This window comes from Bubalus bubalis, chromosome 6, assembly GCF_019923935.1.
Source record: "Bubalus bubalis isolate 160015118507 breed Murrah chromosome 6, NDDB_SH_1, whole genome shotgun sequence".
Classification (NCBI taxonomy): domain Eukaryota; kingdom Metazoa; phylum Chordata; class Mammalia; order Artiodactyla; family Bovidae; genus Bubalus; species Bubalus bubalis.
In genome coordinates, this window is record NC_059162.1 from 88,174,874 (window position 1) to 88,201,572 (window position 26,699).

Below are 26,699 nucleotides of genomic sequence, written 5' to 3' on the forward strand. Positions count from 1 at the left end.
AGTCCCTTTGCTGCTCACCTGAAACTATCACAACATTGTTAATTGGCTATACCCCAGTACTAAATAAAAAAGTTAGAAAAGTGGTTCAGCCCTATAGCCCGTATGACCATCAGGCATACTAGGTGTTTTCCTTTCTTATTTGTTTAGCGTATGTTGTTTCTTTCTTGTAACAACTCAATAGAAAAAAATAAAGGCATACAAAAACCAGAAGGAAAAAACTCATGTAAAAATACAAAAAAGAAAAATAATGTCTAATCTCACTAATAATTATAGAAATGCATATTAAAGTATGAATTATTTTATATCCACCAGATTGAAAAACTGTTACAGTCTGGTAATACCCAATGTTCGTAATGATATGAACTAGTGTAAATTGCTCTTGCTACCTTGGAGAGCAGTTTGCCACATCTCAGATATCTTTGAGGAGGCATATACTCTTTGGCCTAGCAAGTCAGTAGAGAAACCACAATATGTAGCCCAAGAGTGTAACAATATCCATCACACCGTTATTTGTATTAGCACAATTTGGAAATAGCTCAAATGTCCATCAATATTAATGATTAAGTTAGAATATAAATATATGATAAAATACTATCTAAATATTAAAATGAGAGAATATAAACTAGTTCTATCAAAGTAGTAAATTATCTGAAACATATTCAGCAAAATAAGCAGGCTTCAGATGGATGCCTACAATGAGATATTTAAACAAAGTTTTAAACAGGCAAAACAGTGCTATATATTGTTTATGGATGCAAACATGTATTAGAAACAGAAAAACATGCAAGGACATTTAGGAGAGTATGTTTTTGGAATTAGAAGGAAATTATCTTTTAATTTAAAAGATAATCTTTTAAATATAATAATCTTTTAAAGATAATCCTATCTTTAAAAGAAAGTTATCTTTTTGGAATTAGGAAGAAATTCATGGCAAAATCTACTTATATCGTATAATGTTTAATTTTAGAAAGAAAAGATCTGAAGCAAATATGATGGAATTTTAGTATTTGACAAGGCTGGGTGGTAGTACATAGTTTAGGGTTATAATTATGTCTATACTGAAATTCAAGCTTGAAGTATTTAACAAGAAAAGAAATAGGAGGGTACTTAAGTGTGACTACCAGGGAATAAAATTCAAGCCATAGCATATGAAGTAATGCGGTGTGGCATAGCAAAATTGTAAACTAAATTTTCTTATGAGTTGAAGATTGGTGCAAACCAGGACTTAGTACCTTCTTTTCAAAACAGTTAATAAGATTAGCTTTTGGAACCAGACAGTCTAGTTTGAATCTTGATTCAGACAATAACATTAAAACTGGGCATCAGTTTCCTCATTTTTAAAGTGGAAAAATATGATAAAATAGAAAAACAGGAGAGAAAGTCAACATAACCAATAGTTGTTTCTTCAAAAAGATTAACTAAAAGTAACACAGTATTGTAAAGCAAGTATACTTCAGTTGAAAAAATAAATAAAAATTAACAAAATTTACAAACCATTAGCTTAATTCAATAAGATGCGAGAAAGAAAGTGAAATGACTTGAATAACTAAAATCAGAAATGAAAGAGAGGGCATTACGACCAACAAGATAGAAATCAAAAGGGTTATAGAGTAAAAAAAAGTACTTCCTCATAACAAATAGTATGCAGATGAAATGAGATAATATTTGTAGTGTCTAGCATATTTCATGGCACATGATAAAAAGAAAGACTGGCTTATGTACAAAAGGTCCAGGTCTGGATGTAAACAGGCATCAGATTGAGGTCTGTTTTGAATGCCATGCTTTGTCTCATTTTATTTTTTACAATAACCTTATTAGACTCATGTTTTTATTATCCCATTTTATATGTAAGAAAACTGAGCCTTAGAAAGGTCAAATAACTTGACCTTTCTTGACCAAGATCACCCAGATCTTAAAAGACAGAGATGGGATTCAAACCAGCTCTATCTCCAGAGAAATACAACTGTAAATTAATATCCTGGCTATATTTCACTAGTTTTATGAATAAACTAAATTGAATTTGTATGAACCATGGCAATCATCTATCCTGTAGCTTTTTTTTTTTTTTCCTTTAGTAAGGAGTCAACCAGCCATTGCTGATTAAACTAGTAATAAGTATCTGTTTAGTTTATGTATATGCAACTCCAAACATGTAAAATAACTGAGTTGCTATAATGGGATATTGTTACTAGATAAATATTCCAGTCTTAAACAGATTCTGGATATTGGAATATATTGGAAGATCAGTAGGCTGTGATATTCCATTATGTTGAGTTGTGCGTGTATGTGTTTTAACCATAGGCTTTTTTTTTCTGTTTCACGGTCTTTGCTGAAAAAATGGTTCTCTCTCTGCTTTCTATCTTCTTCTATCTTCTGTGAATTCAAATGGAACTTAAATTTTATTGTCACTGATTATTTGAATGAACAATTCTCTTAGTGTAGTTTTGTCAAGTCATTTCCATTTACTAAGTCTTTTAAAAAATATTTATTTATTTATTTGGCTGTACCAGGTCTTAGTTGCAGCATGCCAGATCTAGCTCCCTGACCAGGGATCAAACCCAGGTCCCCTGCACTGAAAGCACAGTCTTAGCTACTGGATCACCAGGGAAGTCCCTATCAAGTCTTAAATTCATTCATTCACTCATTCCTTTTTTTATGCGGCAAACACTGATTAGATGAAAACTATGAGCTTGTCCGGGCTTCCCAGGTGGCTCAGTGGTAGAGAATCTGCCTTCCAAGCAGGAGACGTGGGTTTGATTCCAGGGTTTGGAAGATCCCCTGGAGAAGGAAATGGCAACCCACTCTAGTATTGTTACCTGGGAAATCCCATGGTCAGAGGAGCCTGGCGGGCTATAGTCCGTGTGGTCGAAAAAGCATCAGACACGACTTAGTGACTAAATAGCGGCAGCAGCATGAGCTTATCTTTGGTCTAGGTTCACAGGAAGCAAGGATTAGTAAGGTATGATGACTTCCTCTGAGGAGCTCACAGATAGAAAGAGGCAGACATGGAATGGACAAGTCCTATGTAGCGTCACCTTTTTTGTTGTCATTTAGTCGCTAAGTTGTGTCTGACTCTCTTTGCTACCCCATGGACTGTAGCCCCCCAGGCTCGTCTGTCCATGGGATTTCCCAGGCAAGAATACTGGAGTGGGTCGCCATTTCCTTCTCCAGGGGGATCTTCCTGACCCAGGGATCAAACCTATGTCTCCTGCATTGCCGCCTTCAAAATGGAGTTATTTCTCCATTTCAGCAAGGAACAGGGAGTCCCCAATTATATAAGTGGATGTAAGGAAAGTGGTGCAGAAATGGTGATGCTAAAGCTGAAAGTTTTTCATATACAATCATTTTCTTCCTAGAGAAATAATGTGTGATCTCTATAAGGAATTTGGAAAACAAAAAGAGAAAAATAACATATGCTCATACTGCAGAGCGGAGAAGGCAATGGCAGCCCACTCCAGTACTCTTGCCTGGAAAATCCCATGGATGGAGGAGCCTGGTAGGCTGCAGTCCATGGGGTTGCTACGAGTCGGACACAACTGAGTGATTTCACTTTCATTTTTCACTTTCATGCATTGGAGAAGGAAATGGCAACCCACTCCAGTGTTCTTGCCTGGAGAATCCCAGGGACGGGGGAGCCTGATGGGCTGCTGTCTATGGGGTCGCACAGAGTCGGACACGACTGAACCAACTTAGCAGCAGCAGCAGCATACTACAGAGAAATAACCACTGTTAACAGCTGGCATATTTTAAAGACTAATTTCTACATGGATGAGCTCAAACTTTGTAAACAATTTTGCTATGTTTTATTTTGGAATTTTTTTTATATTTTTGCACATTTATATTATTACTCTATGTAGAAATATTCAGTTTATCATTCCTCCATTGTCTGTTTCCCTCTTAAAAACAACTTTGTGATGCCAACCTCTGTGCATAAATATTGGCCTGCATTCTCTATTGTTTCCTTGAGAAGGACTCCTGAAGGAGAATTGCAGATTAAAGGCTACGAACACTTTTAAGACTCTTGACATTTTCTCCAGTGCCCTCTTCTTTACTGATCTTAAGGCAAGAGCTCAAGCCTTTAGAGAGTCAGATAAATTGGGAAAGTTCTTTAAAAATTCTTCCATGCTTCTGGGTATGTGTAGAAATGTACACAAGTGTGTGCACACACATGTATCTCAGGAAGTGACACCAATACACACACACACCCTCCTACCTAAGAGGTATTGTGGACCACTTCTTGTTCAGTCCTTACAATGGGCTATATTTGTTGATTTTTGTTTAGACGTATTTTGTTTACGCCATCTTTTTATTTCCAATGCCTGCTGTGTGGTAAGAAATTAGTAAATGTTTCTTGAATGAAATGGAAGAAAAACAAGCCAGTTAAGTAATTCATGTTTATTTTTTTAATATCATGTTTTATTTGTTTTCAGCATTCAGCAAGACATGCTGGTGAACCCCAACTCCGCCTCTTCATGATCAAGGGACCCTTTTACACAACACAAAGGTAAATGTTGGAGGCCGATTGTCTTGCTGGCCTGAGGAAAGTCCTGGTCTCTCGGAAAACACTCACAAATGTCTCAGGGTCTTCTTGAAGTGACGGCCTTTGTGCTTTTGTGTTCCTCTTTAAGCTCTAGAGGGTTTATGGAGCCTTCAGGAATCAGTGCCTTTTCTCTGGGCTACATTGTGTTTATGGTTACAGAAAGATAATATTGATTCTCTTTCTTCTTGTCTTTAAGCACCTAGTAAATGTCATTAAGAGTCTTAAGTTTTCCTGCCCAGATTTTGGTTTCTCCTAATAGGTTGTCTCAGACTGGTTTGATTTTTAAATACAATAATGTCACCTCCCTTCTCAAATACCAGTCTAAATATATTTACCAACAGAAGGAACCATTCTCAATTGTGCAAACTAAAGTCAAACCGTGCATAAGATAAATGTCTCTACATAAGAAACAGACTTGGAGATTTATGAGCTTTAGGGACAAGTACTATTCTTTTGAGGCCCTAAACTTTTAAATGATGGCAACACTGAATTATGTACTTCATACGGGGAGCCAGGAAGGCGCAATTGAAAATGCCTGTTCTTTTGACAAATTAGAAGCATTCATTCCAATATCTATTTCTTGTTTACCAGGGATAATGCTGAATGAATCACAGACTGGTGGATGGATGTTCCTTCCTAACACTTTTAATTAGCAGCACTGCCTATTAGGATGAACAGAGTGCTGTGTTTCTGCCATAGATTACCCCAACCTGCCTTACATAGAATAGAAATCTTATTCTCCACAAGGTAATGTTCATCTCTTCCCCAGCCAGACAAGCATAGAAAATTAAACAATGGTCTGTTAAAAAGCCCAGATAATGTATTTATCATTTCCAGTTTATGTGAGTTTGCAAGGCAAATACGAGTGGGAGCTATTTGTTATGAGACCTTGGGGAACAATGGGACTGGAGAGCGAGCTGGGAGGCTGGAGGATCTGAGACTTGTAAAAATTCATTTAAAATATGAGGAACTATTGGAGACAGAGGAAATTAATTACTCTGAGGGACTCAAATGTCACTACTCATTTAAGTGACCTGGCAAGGAGGTTGAGAAACCTGTTTTCTGGGGGCTTTTGTAGTGGAGAAGACTGGTTGCTGGGACTCCTCAGCTGTCAATTTTTGCATTTCCTTGGTGACTTATTGACATGTCAACCTGGCTTGTGCCGCAGCCTCTTCTAATGAGTAGAGTTAAATGAGAAATGGGGGTTGGGTTGGGGGAGCACTCTCCCCATTGCTGGCCAGGCTATCCAGCAGAGCTCACCACATATGTAAGTAACTGCCCGACCTAGGGGAAGCTTGTAAATTACCACAATGGAGAGAAGAGGCTGATCATTTACAGCCGGACTGCGTTTGGTCTTTTATTATTGCTTTTCCATCCACAAAGCTATTCTCTGAGGTGGAGTGAATTTGGGAAGACAAATTAAGGTTTTCTACCTAAGGAGGACTGGGGAGCAGTAGCTTCTGAAAACAGTCATCTTTTCTAGATTGCCTGTCTCATAAATCTCTCAAATGCATTCTGCTTATAGACAGAGGTTGAAAATATATAGATATGTGATGACTTAAAAGTTTAAAATCAGTAAGCATCCAGAGTAATGGAGTAGAAGCTCTCTGAGATGTATGCCTTCCCTAGACTGGGGAAATCAAGGTTTTTTTAATGAACTCTGTCACTAACCAGCTGTGAGATCCTACAAGAGCCACCATAGTGCTTCGAGCCTTTGTTTTGATGTTTATAAAGTGGGAATAATAATATCTATCTTTGTGATTAAGATCAATATGTCCAAAAGAGCTTCGACGTGTGGAAATATCAGTTATGTAAGTCTTATCATCTATGGATGTATTCTGTTGTAAAATTCTTGGTTTTTAAACACTGATGCAGCTCAATGGTTTGTATTGGTACTTGAGTCACAGTTAAGGGAGTCTGCAATGTTCTCCCATCTTGTTCAGTTAGGAAGGGCAAATCAACAAGCTGAAGAAGGATAAACAGTGTTTCTCTGATGACTGATTTTGGGAGAAACTGTTCACATGGTTTGAAAAACAAAGAGATGTTGAAGCATAGCTTTGTAGGGAATTGAGTCCTGGATATTTACCTCTGGGCACCATCCTACTCCTCCAATTTGAAAAAATCCTAGCCCTCTGAAGTGGAGACAAATCATGTATTTGTGAGGGAGATGTTTGAAGATTATTCATTTGTTCCTAGAAAGAGAGAATGATGAAGTAAACAAAGGTAGAGTCAGTGGGGATGGAAAAGAAGAGAGAACTCTGGAGAAGCCTGGCAAAGGAAGGAACTCTAGGCTGTTAAGTAGTCAGGGTGGCTTGCACTTAGAAGAGGGAGCAGTGCAGTGACTCTAAGCTGAGGAGTGTTCCCAAGGCACTTGTAATGCCATTAATGAAAATGCAGGCTACAATCCCGCTGCTCAAGGAGCTCAGAGAGGTAAACAATTAATTATCATATAGAACCAACAGAAAGAAGCCCTGAAGAGCAATGCTGGGAAATATGTTGAGATGGAGGATGCTACTGAGCTGAAACTCAAAGGATGAGCAGCTCTGTGCTAGGCGACAAGGGTTCAAGGCTAGACATTCTGCACACCAGCAGCTCAGTGGCACTGAACCACAGCTGCACAGCCGCACAGTGAAGATGCTGGTTTGAGGGCCACATGCCTGGCCTGCTTTATGTGTTCAGCAGCCGGGGTTTTATATACTAGCCTGCACTCATGATTTTCAAAGGCTTTCTGGCTGTTACTCTCTTCTGAAAGTAGGCATGAAGGACTGCCTATCCTCATTAGCCAACCCTGTAGTGACCTCAGACCTGACCTGTCCTGAGAATGCTCAGACAACAGCCCCTGGGACCCAATTCTGAATAATTGCTAGAACCACTATCCCCATTCCTTGGTATGCATTCCTTGGTTTTAAGCTTTTATTTTTTACCACTTAACCTTTTAAAGTTGCTTGAAAGCTGTCAGTTGGCATATCTGCACTGTTGGCTATTTATTTTGTTGATGAGATGTGTCTACCTTGTATTCATTTGTAGTATTTGCAGCCATCATAGGTGAGAAATCATACCTTCCTATGTGGAATAGTATTAAGACAGAAAAATCTTTTTCTTGTTATCTTCTTTTCTTTTTCCCCGTTCTTCAATTTATCCCTTTGATGCCTCCTGTACGCCTCTTTTTTGTCATCATTTTTATTTTCTCAGATTATCTCTATTTACCCTTCTACTTTCTCTCTTTCTTCTGATAGAATCACACATTCTCCAACCTGAAAGAAAGTAAGAGATTTTAGATACCAGGGGCTTAACTGTAAAAACTCTGAGAGGGGTCTTAGCCATGTGGTAATTTCTCTTTCCTGTTATTTTTGGTGATGGTGGTGGTGGTGCTTCTGAAGTTGAATGTCTTGGATTTGAATCTCTGCTCCAAAACGTAATAGCTGTCTGACATTGAGCACATCAATCTCAACTTTCAATCAGTTTCAGTTCAGTTCAGTCGCTCAGTCATGTCCGACTCTGTGACCCCATGAACCGCAGCATGCCAGGCTACCCTGTCCATCACCAACTCCCAGAGTTGACTCAAACTTTTGCCCAATGATTCAGTAATGCCATCCAACCATCTCATCCTCTGTCGCCCCCTTCTCCTCCTGCCCTCAATCTTTCCCAGCATCAGGGTCTTTATAAATGAGTCAGCTCTTTGCATCAGGTGTCCAAAGTATTGGAGTTTCAGCTTCAGCATCAGTCCTTCCAATGAACACCCAGGACTGATCTCCTTTAGGATGGACTGGTTGGATCTCCTTGCAGTCCAAGGGATTCTCAAGAGTCTTCTCCAACACAGTTGGAAAAAGTGTTCAATTTTTCAGCAGTTCAGAAGCATCTATTCTTCGACTCTCAGCTTTCTTTATAGTCCAATTCTCACATCCATACATGACTATTGGAAAAACCATACCCTTGACTAGATGGACCTTTGTTGGCAAAGTAATGTCTCTACTTTTTAATATACTGTCTAGGTTGGTCATAACTTTCCTTCCAAGGAATAAGCATCTTTTAATTTCATGGCTGCAATCACCATCTGCAGTGATTTTGGAGCCCAAAAAGTTGAAGTCATCCACTGTTTCCACTTCCCCATCTATTTCCCATGAAGTGATGGGACCAGATGCCATGATCTTAGTTTTCTGAATGTTGAGCTTTAGCCAACTTTTTCACTCTCCTCTTTCACTTTCATCAAGAGGCTTTTGAGTTCCTCTTCACTTTCTGCCATAAGGGTGGTGTCATCTGCATATCTGAGATTATTGATATTTCTCCCAGCAGTCTTGATTCCAGTTTGTGCTTCATCCAGCCCAGTATTTCTCATGATGTACTCTGCATATAAGTTAAATAAGCAGGGTGACAATACACAGCCTTGACGTACTCCTTTTCCTATTTGGAACCAGTCTGTTGTTCCATGTCCAGTTCTTTTTTTTTTTTTTTTTTTTTTTATTTTATTTTTAAACTTTACAAAATTGTATTAGTTTTGCCAAATATCGAAATGAATCCCCCACAGGTATACATGTGTTCCCCATCCTGAACCCTCCTCTCTCCTCCCTCCCCATACCATCCCTCTGGGTCGTCCCAGTGCACCAGCCCCAAGCATCCAGTATCGTGCATCGAACCTGGACTGGCGACTCGTTTCATACATGATATTATACATGTTTCAGTTCTAACTGTTGCTTCCTGACTTGCATACAGGTTTCTCAAGAGGCAGGTCAGGTGGTCTGGTATTCCCATCTCCTTCAGAATTTTTCACAGTTTCTTGTGATCCACACAGTCAAAGGCTTTGGTATAGTCAATAAAGCAGAAATAGATGTTTTTCTGAAACTCTCTTGCTTTTTCTATGATCCAGTGGATGTTGGCAATTTGATCAGTTTACATTAGTAAAATTAAGGTAACAGTAATGCTTTCTATATAGGATTGTTGTAAGAATTTAATGAGAGGGCAGGTGAAAGAGTCTGGCACATTATATATTCTCAATGAATAATTTTAGCTATTATTGTTGCTTGTAGTAATACATGCAATTATAAATCTTTAAAATACAAAAGGTAGATGCGTTGATCTTTGGCAATAAAGAAGGGAGAAGATGGGAAGACTCTTTCCCATTCTTTGGTCTTAGAGAATGAAAATCTCCAGTGACAAAGGCACTGAAAACAGCTAAATCAGTGAATGCACAGGGAGATCTCCATGGCTGGAGAGGACCTGGGTGCTCAATAGTCAGAAGGCATGTTGGGTTCCCTGAGTTTCTGCTGTGCCTCTGGAGAGCATCAAAATCAGCTCTCCGCCAGACACAGTATTCCTTCCCACCTAGAATGGTGGCTTTCTATATGTCAGGTTGGCTAGACTGAAGTTCATTACTCAGAATTCAGTTTCCTGTAGTTTTCAGTTAGGGTGGACCACAGAGAGGTGCTTGGGAAATCTGGAGGATGAAAGGACGCATTAGCCACTTTGCTGCTCATGTGTTGTTGCTGATCTGCAGACTCACTGAGTCAGCATAAACCAGCATCCAGGCCTACGAGTGCATTTCCTTTCCCCAGATCCTCCTCCAACTTCTCTAACCCGTCATCCATTTGTGTGTGTTTTGAGAAGAGACCCTGGCTCCAGCAGGTCATCCACATTTCAATTGGGGTAGCAGTGAATACTGAGGTTCCAGTTCATCCTTAGGGAGTTTCAGCTCATGCCTGTGGGTTCCCAGCTGCCCCTAATTTTCCTCATTACTTATATCCATCTTTCCTTCCTGACTGCCTACCCAGTGGACTTTAAGCTCCAGCATCAGACAAGATACAACAGATTTATAGACTGCTTAACCAGTTCCCAGAGTTGGAAAAGGCCAAATTTCTCTATACATAAATAATACATACATATTTATAAAAAATATATAAATATGTAATGCATGTATATATGTAATATATAATGTACTTATTTATATTTTTAGAGGAACAGAACCAACCACTAGGAGATTATATGCATATATAAGCATGGGTGTATATATATATATATGTGTGTGTGTGTGTATACATATATACATATATATGTACATATATATACATATATATGTATACACACACACACGCTGCTGCTGCTGCTAAGTTGCTTCAGTTCTGTCTGACTCTGTGCGACCCCATAGATGGCATATATGGACTTCCCTAATGGCTCAAATAGTAAAGAGTCTGCCTGCAATGCAGGAGACCTGGGTTTCATGTCTGGGTGGGAAAGATCCCCTGGAGAAGGGAATGGCTACCCACTCCAGTATTCTTGCCTGGAGAATTCCATGGACAGAGGAGCTTCATGGGCTACAGTCCATGGGGTCAAAAAGAGTCGGACAAAACTGAGTAATGTCAAAGAAGTTGACATATCCATATACACATATCCATATACAATCTATTGGTGCTTGTCTCTGCCTCTCTGGTTAACCCTGACTAGTACAGAGTCATAAACTTTTTATAATAGGGGACTTTCTACTTCATAAGGCAGCCAATTTCTATTCTACCTCTTCTACCATTCCCCTTTCTGTAATGTAACAGAAATCAAATTAAACTCATGATTCAAAATGTAATTTTTTAGCCCAACATCCCACCTCCTGCTTAGGACTTCTGTCCCTCTCAACCCTAAATCTTCTCCCAACCTCTCACTGCCATGGTCTCACTCATTAAAGTTTTTTCTCTCCAGTTTCTCACCTTTTTGATCTTCAGAATCAGACTCTTAATGAAATTAACCCCATAAGTATTGAATATACTAGAGAGACCTTCTAGCGATTCCTTTTCCCCAGACCTGTCTCCTCTTCATCCTTCCCATGCCTTTTGAAGACTATACCCTGTTTCTGAACGTGTGGTCTAGGGTGAGAGGAGGGATGTGTAGAATTTAGAATCAGAACACCTATGTTTGCATCCTGCCACCACAGTGTTGACTGCATTGGTTTGATAGTTACCTTCTGAGGGCCTCAGTTTCCTCAGCTGTAAAATGGGTGTACTAATAGCCAACCTACCCATGCTCAGGCTCTCTGAATCCAATAACATGTGCGTGGCTCTAGATGTTTGAGGCCTGTTGTACTTGGACAGCTCTCCAGTCTCGGATTAGCTTACCCCTAGGTGGGAAGATGACAAGTATGGTCAAGTATTGGGCTCCAGAATTTGTAATAGAGCAGCAAATCAAAACACTCTTATTTTTCCATAAAAAGAAATATTTTGAAAGAGCAATAATCTAAATTCTTATTCATCATCTACCATAGTAACATTTTGCCTAAATTATTTCCTGAAGAAGATTTAGATGGAAGAAATTGAGTGTACAGCCATTTATTTTTAAATGGGTATATATTTCAAAATTACTTGTGAATCAAAAACATTACAAAGCTGACCAAAAAGGGCAAAGCAGTTAAATATGGAAGAAGGACTATACATTATTTTACTGAAACCAGCATTTAAAACTAATAAAAAAGCAAACACAAAAATAAAATGTGACAGAACAATCTATAATAGAGCCGAGACAATAAGGAGCTAATCGCTATAATGCAGGGAGTCTCAAAAGTGAAACAGCCAAGTGATGAAATTAAGTATACACAAATGAAACTGTTATGGACAGATAATATAGATGTCCTCTCAAGGTAAAGAGCCTGTACTCCCTGGCAGAGGAATCTTCCATGTGAGTAGAAAAGGTGACTGTGGAAGCATCCTATTCTTAAGTGTGGCATAGACAGCCAATTGTGAGCTCGCAGACCTGGTTATAAAAATCTCTGTAATTGGCAGGTATGTGGCTTCTAGATGAAGATGTGGAGGATATAGGTGACAGCTGAAATCCACATTTGTGACCACACCTTGCCCTGCTTCCCTGCACACATTTATCACTGAAGAACAGCCAAAATTGAAGAAATAGCTGACTTACCCTCCTCTCCCTAAATGCATGTACACGTAGGCACACATACCTGCCGGTCTTACAAGGATCAAAGGAATGCTGTAACACAATGCCTGGCACACGATAGGTCTTCAAATAGATGTCTGTTGGATGGGTGCATGTATTAACGAACTGCTGAGGAACTCAAGGGCAAAGTCTAGAGATATCAATGGACATTGTGACAGCATTCTGGACAAAATGAAATGGGGGAAAAAATGCCCAGGAGAATGACTTTACTGAAGATTTAACATGCTGATGTTCATAACACCTCACCTGCCAAAGGTATCCTATTCACAATGAATGACGCTACAGAACAGGATTAAATTGGCATAGCTGGAGGAGGTCTGCCTGCGTGTGAAGAGCTGAATGTTATCTCCAGGCAACGAATGGAGTTGTAACATGAGGATTTTTATTTTTAGTCTTGGGGAGAAAATGAATTTGAACCAAGAGACACCCAGGGTTGATAAGAAAAGATCAGGGCTGGAGGGAGGGAGTGGATATATAATAAGTTCAGAACAGGAAGGCTGGGCAAAGAAGTGGTTCGGAGGCGGGGAGGTGGAGAGGAGGTACCATGGGACGAGAGCTTGTTATTTCACAGTGGCACCTGCAAGTGTAGTAAGGTCCACTGGGGCATCAGGTCAACTCAGATCCCTCCTGCTTGAGACAAGCTACATCAGTGTATGCACCCGAGGGCTAGGGAGTCAGCTTTCCTCCTCTGCAGACATGGCTGCATCCTTTGGGGAACAAAGAAATTCTTCCTTAAATCATTTAACATGCTATACTGTAATTGCTGTTTATGTTTTTCTCTCACTCTTCATGTCTCCTATGGTGCCAAGGTCTTAGGGTGTTTTTTTTTTTGTTTTTTTGGTTTTTGTTTTTTTTTTTCAGTTTTTTCTGCATCTTTATTTCTAGCATCTGTCTCTGAGAATCTTTTAAAAATCACTGATCACCTTCATGTACTAATGATAATAAACCTCAACAAAGAGGTGTAAGAAAGCAATCATTATTTACAGTTTTAAGTAAAGAAGCACAGGATCAGAAAAGTAGCCATTTGCTCTAAGTCCTGCAGCTGGTAAATCTAGTACTGAACTAGTACTTGAACCCAGACCTGTCTGGAAGTTTGTGATCTGTCCACTATTCCTCTAAGGCTTTAATTGAGTATGTGCTCCCTGAAAATTTCTTGGAAGGCTGGAGGGAGGGAAAGATGGTTGATAGACAATAAAAAGGAGAGATGATTTGAATACAAATAGCCAGACTTTCGGGATTCCTGGGGTGGGGTAGGGGGGACCTCCTGGTTAAAAACCTGCCTGCTAATTCAGGAGACAATCCCTGGGTCAGGAAGATCCTATGGAGGAGGGCATGGCAACCCACTCCAGTATTCTTGCCTGGAGAATCCCAAGGACAGAGGAGTCTGGCGGGCTACAGTCAATAGGATTGCACAGAGTTGGACACAAGTGAAGCAACTTAGCACGCATGCATGCATGCATAGCCAGACTTTCAGATCTATTCTGAACAGATCACAGACAAAGGTGCCTGACACATAATACTTTATTTCATGATAACTCTGGCTGAACTGATCCACAAAATGAGGGAGAGTTCTACCAATAGACTTTGGGATTCATCTGCAAAAATGCCAGGGACTTAGGCAAAGTTGTGTGAGAAAATTGATTGATCTTGAGAAAGAGACTAAGACAGAGTGTTGGGCAGAGCAGAAAACTCTCCTGGCCAGCTCTTCGGCAATGATCTAATTCCACCCCACTCATGCCTCCACACTCAGGCCTTGGTTTGCTAAGTTTTTCTGCATAGCAGCCTTAGAGGAAATTACCATTACTATGCTTTGCTACTGCTAAGTCACTGCAGTCGTGTCCGACTCTGTGCGACCCCATAGACAGCAGCCCACCAGGCTCCCCCATCCCTGGGATTCTCCAGGCAAGAACACTGGAGTGGGTTGCCATTTCCTTCTCCAATGCATGAAAGTGAAAAGTGAAAGTGAAGTCGCTCAGACGTGTCCGACTCTTACTATGCTTTAGGGATGAGAAAAGTAAGGCTCCAATTAACAGTTTTATAGAGTTCACTAATGCCAGAAGTGAGTTTGAATGTAAGTTACCCAGACACCAGCTATTATAGCAGCATCCAGTTTGCTGCAAGATGATTCTTCCAAAGGAAATCTCTATAGAAATGTTGTCTTATGGCCAACATCGTTTAAGCCAAGCATGTCTCTTTCTGTGAGCATTACCAAGGTAAATACAAAGATCATCCAGAGATTGCATGCCCCTAGATTTTTCACCCTTCTGCTTTTAACACATGACTTTATTGTTACTCTAATGGGGGTGTGTTTTTTTATCAGTGTCTCTTAGCTGGTGATATTTAGTCCTAGGTGTCCCACTGAGGTAATGCTCCCAGATGGCTCACAAATTAGGTTCAATAAAATGTAGTCATTCTTTGCTTCTAGTGATTCCTTGGTGCTGAACCCATTCAACTTACCTAAGGTCCTATTTGAGTTGTTAAATCCTAAACATGGATTGATTAGAGCAGGCTAATAGAACAGGCTCTCGGGTCAGTGCAGTGAGTTCTTTTGAAGTGAATAGAAGGCCCAGTTCGGAATGGAAAACCTGACTTCAGCTTCATTTTGCCACTTGTTGGCTCTGTGTCCCTGGTTTCTTGTGTCTCCCTTCTCTCATGATCATTTCCTCTCAATTCCCCTACATGAAAAACGAGAATCAGAGGTGATAGTGGAGAGCAAGTGGTAACATATATGTGAAAATAGTTGGTGAAGTATAAATGGTTATAGAAATGTAAGTCAGTGTACTACATTTTAAAATTAAATGTGAACAGGTGTGTATTGCATCACTAGAAACATGCTGTTCAACTATAAATTTTAAGAAAAAGAAGAATCAGGATGCTCTGGGACTATAAGGAATTTCAGAAATGATCTTGTTCAATTTGCTTTTTGACAGAAGAGGAACTAGAATTATCCTGAACTGGGGTCCTCTTTCTCCAGCAATGTGGATTATTGCGATGAGATTTAAACTAAGCTGACCTGTAACGATGAGAGCATTTGCACTAGATCCAAACCAAAAGCACCAAGGAAAGGATGGTTTGTGTTCCAGGGCCTGGAGACGAGCAGTGATTTACTCATCATTTCAGGGAATGTGCTTTCTCACCAGGACCCCAGCTATGTGATCTGCCACTCCTCACCTACTGCTGCAGCAAATGTGTAATTCATACAAAAAATAATATAACACTGATCTTTATCTCCTCATTTAACTCTCAAAGTTATCACACATGATTTATTGTCTTTGTTAATGAAAAGTAACAAAAATGTCATGCTTATAAGTAACATTTTGATTGTTTATGTATTCATGACTTTAACATTTTTAAACCAATATCCACATATTACACGGAATTTAGAAATTAGAGGAAGACAAAAAAATAGCCATGATCCATCATTTGGGTGTATTTCTTCCACTCTGTAGAGACATATTTTATATGACAGTTATCAGGTTAAACATATAAAGCTTAGTTTGTTTATTTTGTCCTTACCACTAACACTTTCCCTTGGTGGCAGATACTAGTACAATCAATCACTTCAAATGAGTAATGTTTCACTGAGTAAATGGACTCTTATTGGATAGATCCACTATAATTCATTTAGTCATTTCCCTATTGTTGAACAAAGATTTCCTTGCAATATTTTACTTTTGTTAATAATATATGAAGATACCTTCATATGCAAAGGTTTTCCACTCTTTGGGACTCTTTACTTAAAGTAACTGATGCCTATTACTAATCTGTAAACTCTTCCCCTATTAAAAAACATTCATTTCCCCCTTGTACCCTTCCTTCTTCCAAGGTGGATGTTAATCCTGTACCCTTTAATAAGTATTTTGGATACCTACATACCCTGGCTCCTGTCTAAGTCCCAGCATCATATCTTTATCGTCCCCTGCATCTCATGTTACCCTCAGCCCCTTGACTTGCTTATGTTCTTTTGGCTAACCTTTTAGCTCTGTGCTGGTACTCAGGCTGGTCCTGTGGCCTCACACCCTGCATAGCAGCCCTTTGGCTCCAACTCATACCAGATGGTACCTCCTTTGGGAAGCCCTTGCTGGCTCTAGCAAGACGATTTAGGCATGCTTTCCCTGGGATTGCAAGATTCCTGTGTATCTCTGTCATCACACTTATCACACTTTGTTGCAAATGCATGACTCACTGAAGCTGGGAATGTTCTCTTTTTCATTGTTTCCCCAGTTGCTAGCACAGTATTCAACACATGGTTAAGTGTGGAAGAGCTGCTAAGCAAACCTATCAATAGATTTGGCAACTGGGATATCCCTGTGATGTGTTACGGAAAGAGTAAAATATTCTATTTGCAAAGTATTGACAGATAGTAGATGTCTCTTCTTATCTTATTTTAAAACAGCGTTGTATATTACCAAGTAAAACACAGTCTAGTCAAGGCTATGGTTTTTCCAGTAGTCATGTATGGATGTGAGAGTTGGACTGTGAAGAAAGCTGAGCACTGAAGAATTGATGCTTTTGAACTGTGGTGTTGGAGAAGACTCTTGAGAGTCCCTTGGACTGCAAGGAGATCCAACCAGTCCATCCTAAAGGACATCAGTCCTGGGTGTTCATTGGAAGGACTGATGCTGAAGCTGAAACTCCAATAATTTGTCCACCTGATGCAAAGAGTTGACTCAGTGGAAAAGACCCCAATGCTGGGAAAGATCGAAAGCAAGAGGAGAAGGGGATGACAGAGGATGAGATGGCTGGATGGTATCACCGACTCAATGGATATGAGTCTGACTAAGCTCCAGGAATTGGTTATGGACAGGGAAGCCTGGTGTGCTGCAGTCTTTGGGGTCGCAAAGAGTCGGACACGACTGAGCGACTGAACTGAACTGAACTGAAAACACAAAGAGGAGAAAGACTGTATGTGGATTTTTTCTGTAATGAGTCTGAAGAGTGAAGGATACCAAAGATCCCAACTGACTTATGCATATCCTTATAAATATGTAACATTTTATTATTTAGAATTTTGATCATGCTGTCTAATGGCTTTAAATGCCATCCATATACTAATGACTTTACACTTTTTTATCTCCAATGCCCCCACTCCCCTGAACTCAGGACTCATGACTCCATCTGAATCCTCAACCATTTCCATTGGGTATCTGCTAGGCAATGTGCACTTTAAAGTCCAGAACCAAATTCTGGTTAACCACCCCAGCTATTTCTTCTTCAACCTCCTCCAGCTCAGTGAACAGCAACTCCAGTCTTCCGGGTGCTCAGCCAAAATCCCAGGAGTCACCTTTGACCCCCTTTCCTTCATACTGCATCTCCCGTCCCCAAGCATTTTCTGTTGGTTATATCTTCAAGCTACACTCAGAATTCAGGCGCTTCTCATCATGGTATCTATAACTATCACTCCAATCTGAGCTGCTTATCATTGTGTTTCTGGATTATTGTCATAACCTCCTAACTAATGTCTTAGCTTTCAACCTTGCCCCTGTATTTTACACACAAAAGCAAGGGCGTCAGACATCCTGTCCTTGCTTAAGGCTTCCCAGTGGCTGCCCATCTTGAAGCCCGTCTTCAAGTGCTTTCATGGTGTACTAGTCTGTTTGGGCTGCTATAACAAAGTACCACTAACTGGGCAGTTTAAACAATAGACATTTATTTTCTTACAGTTTTAGAGGCTTGAAGTCTAAGATCAAGGTGCCAGTGAATTCAGTTTCTGGTGGTACTCTCTTCCAGACTCACAAGCAGTGCCTTCTTACTGTGTCCTTGCATGGCATTTCCTCTGTGTGCAGGCAGCAGGGGTTAGGGAGGAGAAGGGGGAGCAAGAGAGGGAGTGGGCTCTTCTTATAAGAAAACCAGTCCTGTTGGATTAGGGCCCCACCCACCTCATTTAACCTGAATTACCTCCAGAAGGTAGGTTCTATCTCCTAATGCCATCACATTGGGGGTTGGGACTTCAACATATGAATTTGATGGGACACAACTGAGGCTGCTGCTGCTACTGCTACTAAGTTACTTCAGTCGTGTCTGTCTCTGTGTGACCCCATAGACGGCAGCCCACCAGGCTCCCCCGTCCCTGGGATTCTTCAGGCAAGAACACCGGAGTGGGTTGCCATTTCCTTCTCCAATGCATGAAAGTGAAAAGTGAAAGTGAAGTCGCTCAGTCGTGTCCGACTCTTAGCGACCCCATGGACTGTAGCCTACCAGGCCCCTCCATCCATAGGATTTTCCAGGCAGGAGTACTGGAGTGGGGTGCCGTTGCCTTCTCTGACAACCGAGGCAATGGCCTGTAAATTGTTGTGTGCTCTGTGGCTCACTCTCCCACCTCCTTCAGCTGCTCCAGCCAAACTGGGCTTCTTACAGTTCCTTGAACACATCCAGTATGCTCCCATCCCAGGAATAGTAGACCCACTGGACTGTCCCTCAGCTTCCTCCAGACATCTGCCTGCCTTACCTTCCTCGTGCCCTGCACATCTCTACTCAAATGCTGGTTATTGGCTATTTCTTCCTTGATCACCTTTTATAAAGTAGCACAACTCTACCACCTCAACCCCACCCTCTTTATCTTGCTTTACATTTCTCTAAAGTATTTCTATTACTTGACTTTATGTATTTATTTGTTTCTTCATCTCTCCCTCCTCCCCTCTAGTGGTAGAAATATAAGCTCCATGAAAGCAGATGTTTTACCCTTTTTTGTTTACAAGCGTACTACTGGCATTTAGAACAGTCCTGGTACACAAAAGATGAGAAACAAGTATTTGTTGAATGAATGAATGAAAGTTTCTTTCATGTTCATTATCTTTTTTGAAAAAATATTATTTTTTATTGTTGGCTGCACCGGATCTTTGTTGCTGCCTGCAGGCTTTCACTAGAGAGTGGGGGTTACTCTCCAGTTGCAGTGTGCAAGCTTCTCATTGTGGATGGTTCTCACTGCATAGCCTGGGCTCTAGGGCATGCAGGCTTCAGTAGTTGCTGCTCCCATGTGTAGTTGCCCCATGGCATGTAGAATCCCAGATCAGGGATCGAATGCATGTACCCTGCATTAGCAGACAGATTCCTAACCACTGGACCACCAGGGAAGACCGTATTCACTATCTTATTTCAGCCTCAAACCAAACTTGGAAGAGGGTGGCGTAGATCTTTGTTCTCCTTTTACCAATGAGGAAAAGTAATATTCATAAGAGTCAGATTTCCTATATGTAGTGATAATTTCACTTGTTGAGTACTTAATATAGCCAAAGGATATGCATACTATCATACTTGCTTTCATTTAATCCTTGGAATAATCCTAAAAGGTTATATATTATTATCCCTATTTTAACACAATTACTTACGCCTTAGAAGGGTTCAGTAACATGCCCAAAGGAATTACAACTAAGTGACAAGCTAGATACGAACCCTAATCTGACTTCAAAGAGCTTGTTTTTATCTATTATTACAGTTCACATCCTTTTAGCACAACCCTGTGTTCCGGGGACTGTGCTACACCTTACAATAAGGCTGTGAAGTGTGGCCCACTATTATGTTGGCTTTGCAGATGAGATAACTGAAGCTCAGAGACGTTAACTCATCCAAGGTCACACCCTGCTGGGACCTGAGAGTCTGACTGTTAGATGCTGGCTGTCTCCCTCCATGAGCCAGGTCTTGAACCAAGCACTTCTTACTTTTCATTTCTCTGCCTTATCCACTGACTGCCTAAACTCACCCCAGGTCCAATATGTCCCAACTATGACACACTTTTAAGTTTAGATTTGCAGTTCTGATCCCAATAGACTCTGTGAAATTGCAAGCTTTGGCTCATAACACAAATAATAGCTCAAATCAGTCAGATAACATTTATCAATATTTTCAATCATTTTTAAAAGAAAACATTGTCTCCTTGTTCAGGCTCTTCCAGGTTAGGTCTGCTTCTTTGAACCTGTTTTCTTTCTTCTTAGATACCTGGAAAATGTACATGTGATTTGCTCAGCCTCTCTGGCTGCCTCTAATGATATAGCTTAGGTTCAACAGTAGAGAAGGACAATAGAATCTATTTTTCAGACTTTCATTGGTGGGCTCTATTCTAGGTACATATTATTAGAATTGTGTGAACCAAACATTTCTTTAAAGTAGAGACTGTTGGGCTGAGCCAAGAAGATTATTAAAAGACATCACAATGCCAGCCTTGGAAAATATATAGGGCACCTAGATTCCTCTCTCTGTCCTTCCCCTTGGAGCACAGAGCCTATTCAGACACTTTTCCAGGAACAGGCTTCTTCCCTCAGCCGGTCCTCTGTAACCTGCCCTTATTGCCCTGCACACTTATCCATTTCTAATCGGGCCAGTGGTTCTCAGAATGGTGGCCCCAGGTCGAGCATCGTCCTCATCACCTGAGAAATGGTTAGAGATGCCAATTCCCAGGCTTCACCCCAGACCAGTGAGCCAGAAACTCTAGTTGGGGAGCCCAGCTCCCCACCTGTCTTCACAAGCCTTCCAGGTGATACAGGCTCAAATTTGACGGCATCTGTATTAGGGGGTATGCCACCACCCCACTCCACGCCCAGGCTGGTCCTGCTGTCACAAGCCCGAAGGTGCTTGATGACAAGGACACAACTGCTCTTGATCTTGCCCCTTGGTTATAGCCACAACTAAAGTGACAGAGAGCTCAACTTGAGACAGCCTCTGTTCTTGATATACATGGTACATAGTTTTCAGCCTGGTTTAAAGAAGATTGTTTTTAACTATAAAACATACTGATAAGGCAACTTTACAGAGTAATTGTTGTCTGCTTTAGGGAAAGCTCATCACTAACCTTCCCCATTTTGATCATGTCTTTACTCTTGCTGCTGCTACTGCTAAGTCTCTTCAGTCGTGTCCGACTCTGTGCGACCCCATAGACGGCAGCCCGCAAGGCTCTGCCATCCCTGGGATTCTCCAGGCAAGAACACTGGAGTGGGTTGCCATTTCCTTCTCCAATGCATGAAAGTGAAAGGTGAAAGTGAAGTCGCTCAGTCGTGTCCGACTCTTAGCGACCACATGGACTGCAGCCTACCAGGCTCCTCCACCCATGGGATTTTCCAGGCAAGAGTACTGGAGTGGGGTGCCATTGCCTTCTCCGCTTTACTCTTAATAGACTATATAATAACTACTGTTTAATCTCTGGTAGGTCAGACAGTAAAGAATCTGCCTACAAGGAGGGAGACCCAGATTCAATCCCAGGGTTGGGAAGATCCCCTGGAGAACTGAATGGCAACCTGCTCCAGTACTCTTGCCTGGAGAATACCACAGACAAAGGAGGCTGGTGGGCTACCACTCATGCGGTTCCAAAGAGTCGGACACAACTGAGCACCTAACACACACACACACACAAGTGCACACACACACTGTTTAATCATATTTTATTTGCTTTATTTTGTAATGTATGTGTATAATGCATTTAAAACAAGTAATGTTGCAACTCCTATTCAAAAATAGCAATCTCCTACTTTCTGTATACCCAGCACTTCAAGATATGAACCATTTTAGGTTTGTTTTTTTTTTTTTGATTCTTTAACTATATATTTTTTTAATGCTACCCTTATATTGCTATGTCTTGATCTGTTCATTTCAGCCATTATCTCTTGAGTTCCTCATACTTTGGTTGAGAATGTAGTTTCCCCTCCTGTCACACCCTCATGGAATTCTCTCTACTGTTTCAGTCTCATGCCTGTCTTCTTCTGCCTGTCTTTTCTGTGTGCTCAGTTGCTTCAGTCATGTCCGACTCTTTGCAACCCATGGACTATAGCCCGCCAGGCTCCTCTCTCCATGGGATTCTCCAGGCAAGAATACTGCAGTGAGTTCCCATTTGCTTCTCCGGGGATCTTCCTTACCCAGGGATCAAACCTGGGTCTCCTGCCTTGGCAGGCAGATTCCTTACTACTGAGGCACCTTGGAAGCCCCATTTGGGGTTTGAACTTCCTCCACTGTGCTAAGTACCTATCACTTTTCCTTCTGCTTTCAGACTCATAGAGTACATTACAATCTCCCATCTGCTGTGGTCAGTCCCATGTTAAAACAGGAGTCACTTGTGCTAAACTCACGCGAAGTTTCACATAAGCATCTTTAAAGAGGTTTACTTTTCCATTTTGGTAGATATAACTTCACTTTTAGTAACTTAGAATAATTGATACAATCAGATCAGATCAGTTGCTCAGTTGTGTCTGACGCTTTGCGACCCCATGAATCGCAGCACACCAGGCCTCCCTGTCCATCACCAACTCCCAGAGTTCACTCAGATTCACGTCCATCGAGTCAGTGATGCCATCAGCCATCTCATCCTCTGTCATCCCCTTCTCCTCCTGCCCCCAATCCCTCCCAGCATCAGAGTCTTTTCCAATGAGTCAACTCTTCGCATGAGGTGGCCAAAGTACTGCAGTTTCAGCTTTAGCATCATTCCTTCCAAAGAAATCCCAGGGCTGATCTCCTTCAGAATGGACTGGTTGGATCTCCTTGCAGTCCAAGGGACTCTCAAGAGTCTTCTCCAACACCCCAGTTCAAAAGCATAAACTCTTTGGTGCTCAGCTTTCTTCACAGTCCAACTCTCACATCCATACATGACCACAGGAAAAACCATAGCCTTGACTAGACGGACCTTTGTTGGCAAAGTAATGTCTCTGCTTTTGAATATGCTATCCAGGTTGGTCATGACTTTCCTTCCAAGGAGTAAGCGTCTTTTAATTTCATGGCTGCAGTCACCATCTGCGGTGGTTTTGGAGCCCAAAAAAATAAAGTCTGACACTGTTTCCACTGTTTCCCCATCTATTTCCCATGAAGTGATGGGACCAGATGCCATGATCTTCGTTTTCTGAATGTTGAGCTTCAAGCCAACTTTTTCACTCTCCACTTTCACTTTCATCAAGAGGCTTTTTAGTTCTTCTTCACTTTCTGCCGTCAGGGTGGTGTCATCTGCATATCTGAGGTTATTGATATTTCTCCCGGCAATCTTGATTCCAGCTTGTGTTTCTTCCAGTCCAGCGTTTCTCATGATGTACTCTGCATATAAGTTAAATAAACAGGGTGACAATACAATAGTATTATTAAATTTTATTTTTATAAATTAACATTTGAAAATTGATATTGTTTACTGTGGTTGTAAACCTTTGTGTTTGATATGCAAGTTAGATGTTGCAATTCAAAAAATTCTCCCTTAGCACTTTTTCTCTGGGGATGTATTGAATTCTTAGGTTTAAAATGATAATACTAATTATCACTTTGCTTTAGAGGCATGTAGCATCCTAAATTCTTACCAGGTATTAGGAATTACTCTGAACCCTTTGTAAGTTATAATCCCATAATTCTCTCTCATTGTTAAATATTAAATGTTAAATGTGCAGTGTTCTTAACACCACTTTACAGATGTGGAAACTGAGTCACAACAAGGTTAAATAACTTGCCCCGAGTTCCAGTAGCTATGCAGTACTATATTCAACCGCATCTTATAATAACCTCTTATGTATAATGTGGTGTCTTTATTTAAGAAGTCCATAGACTATTTAATATTTAATCCTCATAGCAGTTCTGCAACTTAGCTGCCTGGCCTCCCTGAATCTTGAATACTTCCAGACCATAATCTCCTACTCCCTACAGGATGTTCCTTCCAAGGCCCACAGTGGAATATTTGCTGTGCCTGACTTCACCCTGACCCACTTCCCTAATCCATAAATCTAATGTTAGATTTATGCCTGCTACTTATTTAACTTATATGCAGAGTACATCATGAGAAACGCTGGACTGGAAGAAACACAAGCTGGAATCAAGATTGCCGGGAGAAATATCAATAACCTCAGATATGCAGATGACACCACCCTGACGGCAGAAAGTGAAGAAGAACTAAAAAGCCTCTTGATGAAAGTGAAAGTGGAGAGTGAAAAAGTTGGCTTGAAGCTCAACATTCAGAAAACGAAGATCATGGCATCTGGTCCCATCACTTCATGGGAAATAGATGGGGAAACAGTGGAAACAGTGTCAGACTTTATTTTTTTGGACTCCAAAACCACCGCAGATGGTGACTGCAGCCATGAAATTAAAAGACGCTTACTCCTTGGAAGGAAAGTCATGACCAACCTGGATAGCATATTCAAAAGCAGAGACATTACTTTGCCAACAAAGGTCCGTCTAGTCAAGGCTATGGTTTTTCCTGTGGTCATGTATGGATGTGAGAGTTGGACTGTGAAGAAAGCTGAGCACCAAAGAGTTTATGCTTTTGAACTGGGGTGTTGGAGAAGACTCTTGAGAGTCCCTTGGACTGCAAGGAGATCCAACCAGTCCATTCTGAAGGAGATCAGCCCTGGGATTTCTTTGGAAGGAATGATGCTAAAGCTGAAACTGCAGTACTTTGGCCACCTCATGCGAAGAGTTGACTCATTGGAAAAGACTCTGATGCTGGGAGGGATTGGGGGCAGGAGGAGAAGGGGATGACAGAGGATGAGATGGCTGATGGCATCACTGACTCGATGGACGTGAGTCTGAGTGAACTTTGGAAGTTGGTGATGGACAGGGAGGCCTGGCGTACTGAAATTCATGGGGTCGCAAAGAGTCCGACATGACTGAGCGACTGAACTGAACTGATGGTCTACCAGAAAGTCCTACATCCTGCTACTATCAAGCAGAGAAGGTACCAGGCTTGAATGAGAGAAAAGCCAGACTCCTTTGCTTCTGCTGATTTGGGTTGCTGATTCCTCCTTGGGTCCTGATACATTTCCCTGCCCCCAATATCAATTTATCAATGCTATAGCAAGATAGCAATTCCATTACTTCAGTATTTATTTTACATGCGATCAAAATTTTATTTTGAAAGTGAAAAGTGAATGTCAGTCAAGTCCGACTCCATAGAGTCCATGGAATTCTCCAGGCCAGAATACTGGAGTGGGTAGCCTTTCCCTTCTCCAGGAGATCTTCCCAACCCATGGATCGAACCCAGGTCTTCCACATTGCAGGCAGATTCTTTACCAACTGAACTACAATTTATAAAATAAAAAACTCAAAGAAAGTAAATTATTTAATGTACTTTAAATTCAAAAACATATATTGTACAAACATTGGGGAAAATTAAATTTATAAAAGATAAACATAACTATAATACAAATTATTGGCAAATAAAAATTCATTAAGATAAATATTCAAAATACAACCTAAAAAGTATATAACTTAGCAAAATCTAATCAGTAATGGAAGTTGAAAACGAAAATATTATTTTCTCTTTTTAAAAACATGTGGCTTAAAACATAAAATGAGTCAGTGACATCATTGCATTGCAAAAATGTTTTTGTGTAAGCTTTTCTTGCTGCTGTAAAAGCTCTTTCTGGTGATTTTCTGACTAGGCAGAAGAATGGTCTTGAGATAGTTAGGAGTTACCCCTACATATGTTCCTTCAAATTTCACCTTCAAATAATTTTACCTCTTGCTAGATGTTAAGAGGAATTCTTATTTGAAAAACTCCTCCTCCCACGCCCATCCCAACAAAGACTGTAGGTCTTCTGTTATTAATAATAAGGTCTTTCCCACTCCACCCCAACCTCTGCCAAAGAAAACATTTGGTTTGTCTTCATCTTCTGCATTTGCATCATAGATATTTGCTGAATCTGATACAGAAGTCCTGTAATAATTTCCATACTGTCACATTCATATTCTACTTTTTCAGAAATCCTTTGAAGTGCAATAATAATTATTTCTTCAATAGGCGTTTTGCAAGACCACAATATAGTTGCTTATTGCTATTCACACAGGCCTGGAGCTGTCTAGACTTGTAGATTTTGCATCAGTTTGTCTTTTCACATAATTTGAATAATTGAACCATTGATCTTGCTCTCCAGATATTAATAACTCAAATTTCAGATTTAAGACAAATTAAAATAGCACACCAAGAAATAAATGAATATTTCAGTACTTAAAAACAGTACAGCATATGGTAGTACTACAACTTGGAATTCACTACTTCCTCCTTGTATTACGCACTCAGCAGGCTTTGAGGCTAGGGCTTCCATTTACAAAAAAGGAAAATGGTATGCAGGGAAGTGAAGTAGTTATCAGCTAGCAAGTACCAGTATTGAGATTTGAACCCAGTTCTTTGGACTCTAAAGTCAAAGTAGCTTTGACTATTTCTCAGCAAGTTACCTAGCCCTTTTTATATAAATGAACTCCATGCTTTCTACCCTTTGGGTGAAATAAGCGACTGACATTTTTTTCTCAGCAGAAACAATCACTTGACTTAACACTAAAAGGC

The 26,699-nt window shown here is 40.6% G+C and overlaps 1 protein-coding gene across 16 annotated transcripts in view; it reads left to right on the top strand.

The window, feature by feature from the left end:
- Window positions 1–26,699, top strand: part of DAB1 (DAB adaptor protein 1) — a 1,348,091-nt gene that overhangs the window by 632,363 nt on the left and 689,029 nt on the right. For all 16 annotated transcript variants that reach the window (XM_044944948.2, XM_044944944.2, XM_044944967.2 and 13 more), the window contains one exon: window positions 4,431–4,504. The gene's annotated coding sequence lies outside the window, so the exon portion shown is untranslated. The remainder of the gene's footprint in view (window positions 1–4,430; window positions 4,505–26,699) is intronic.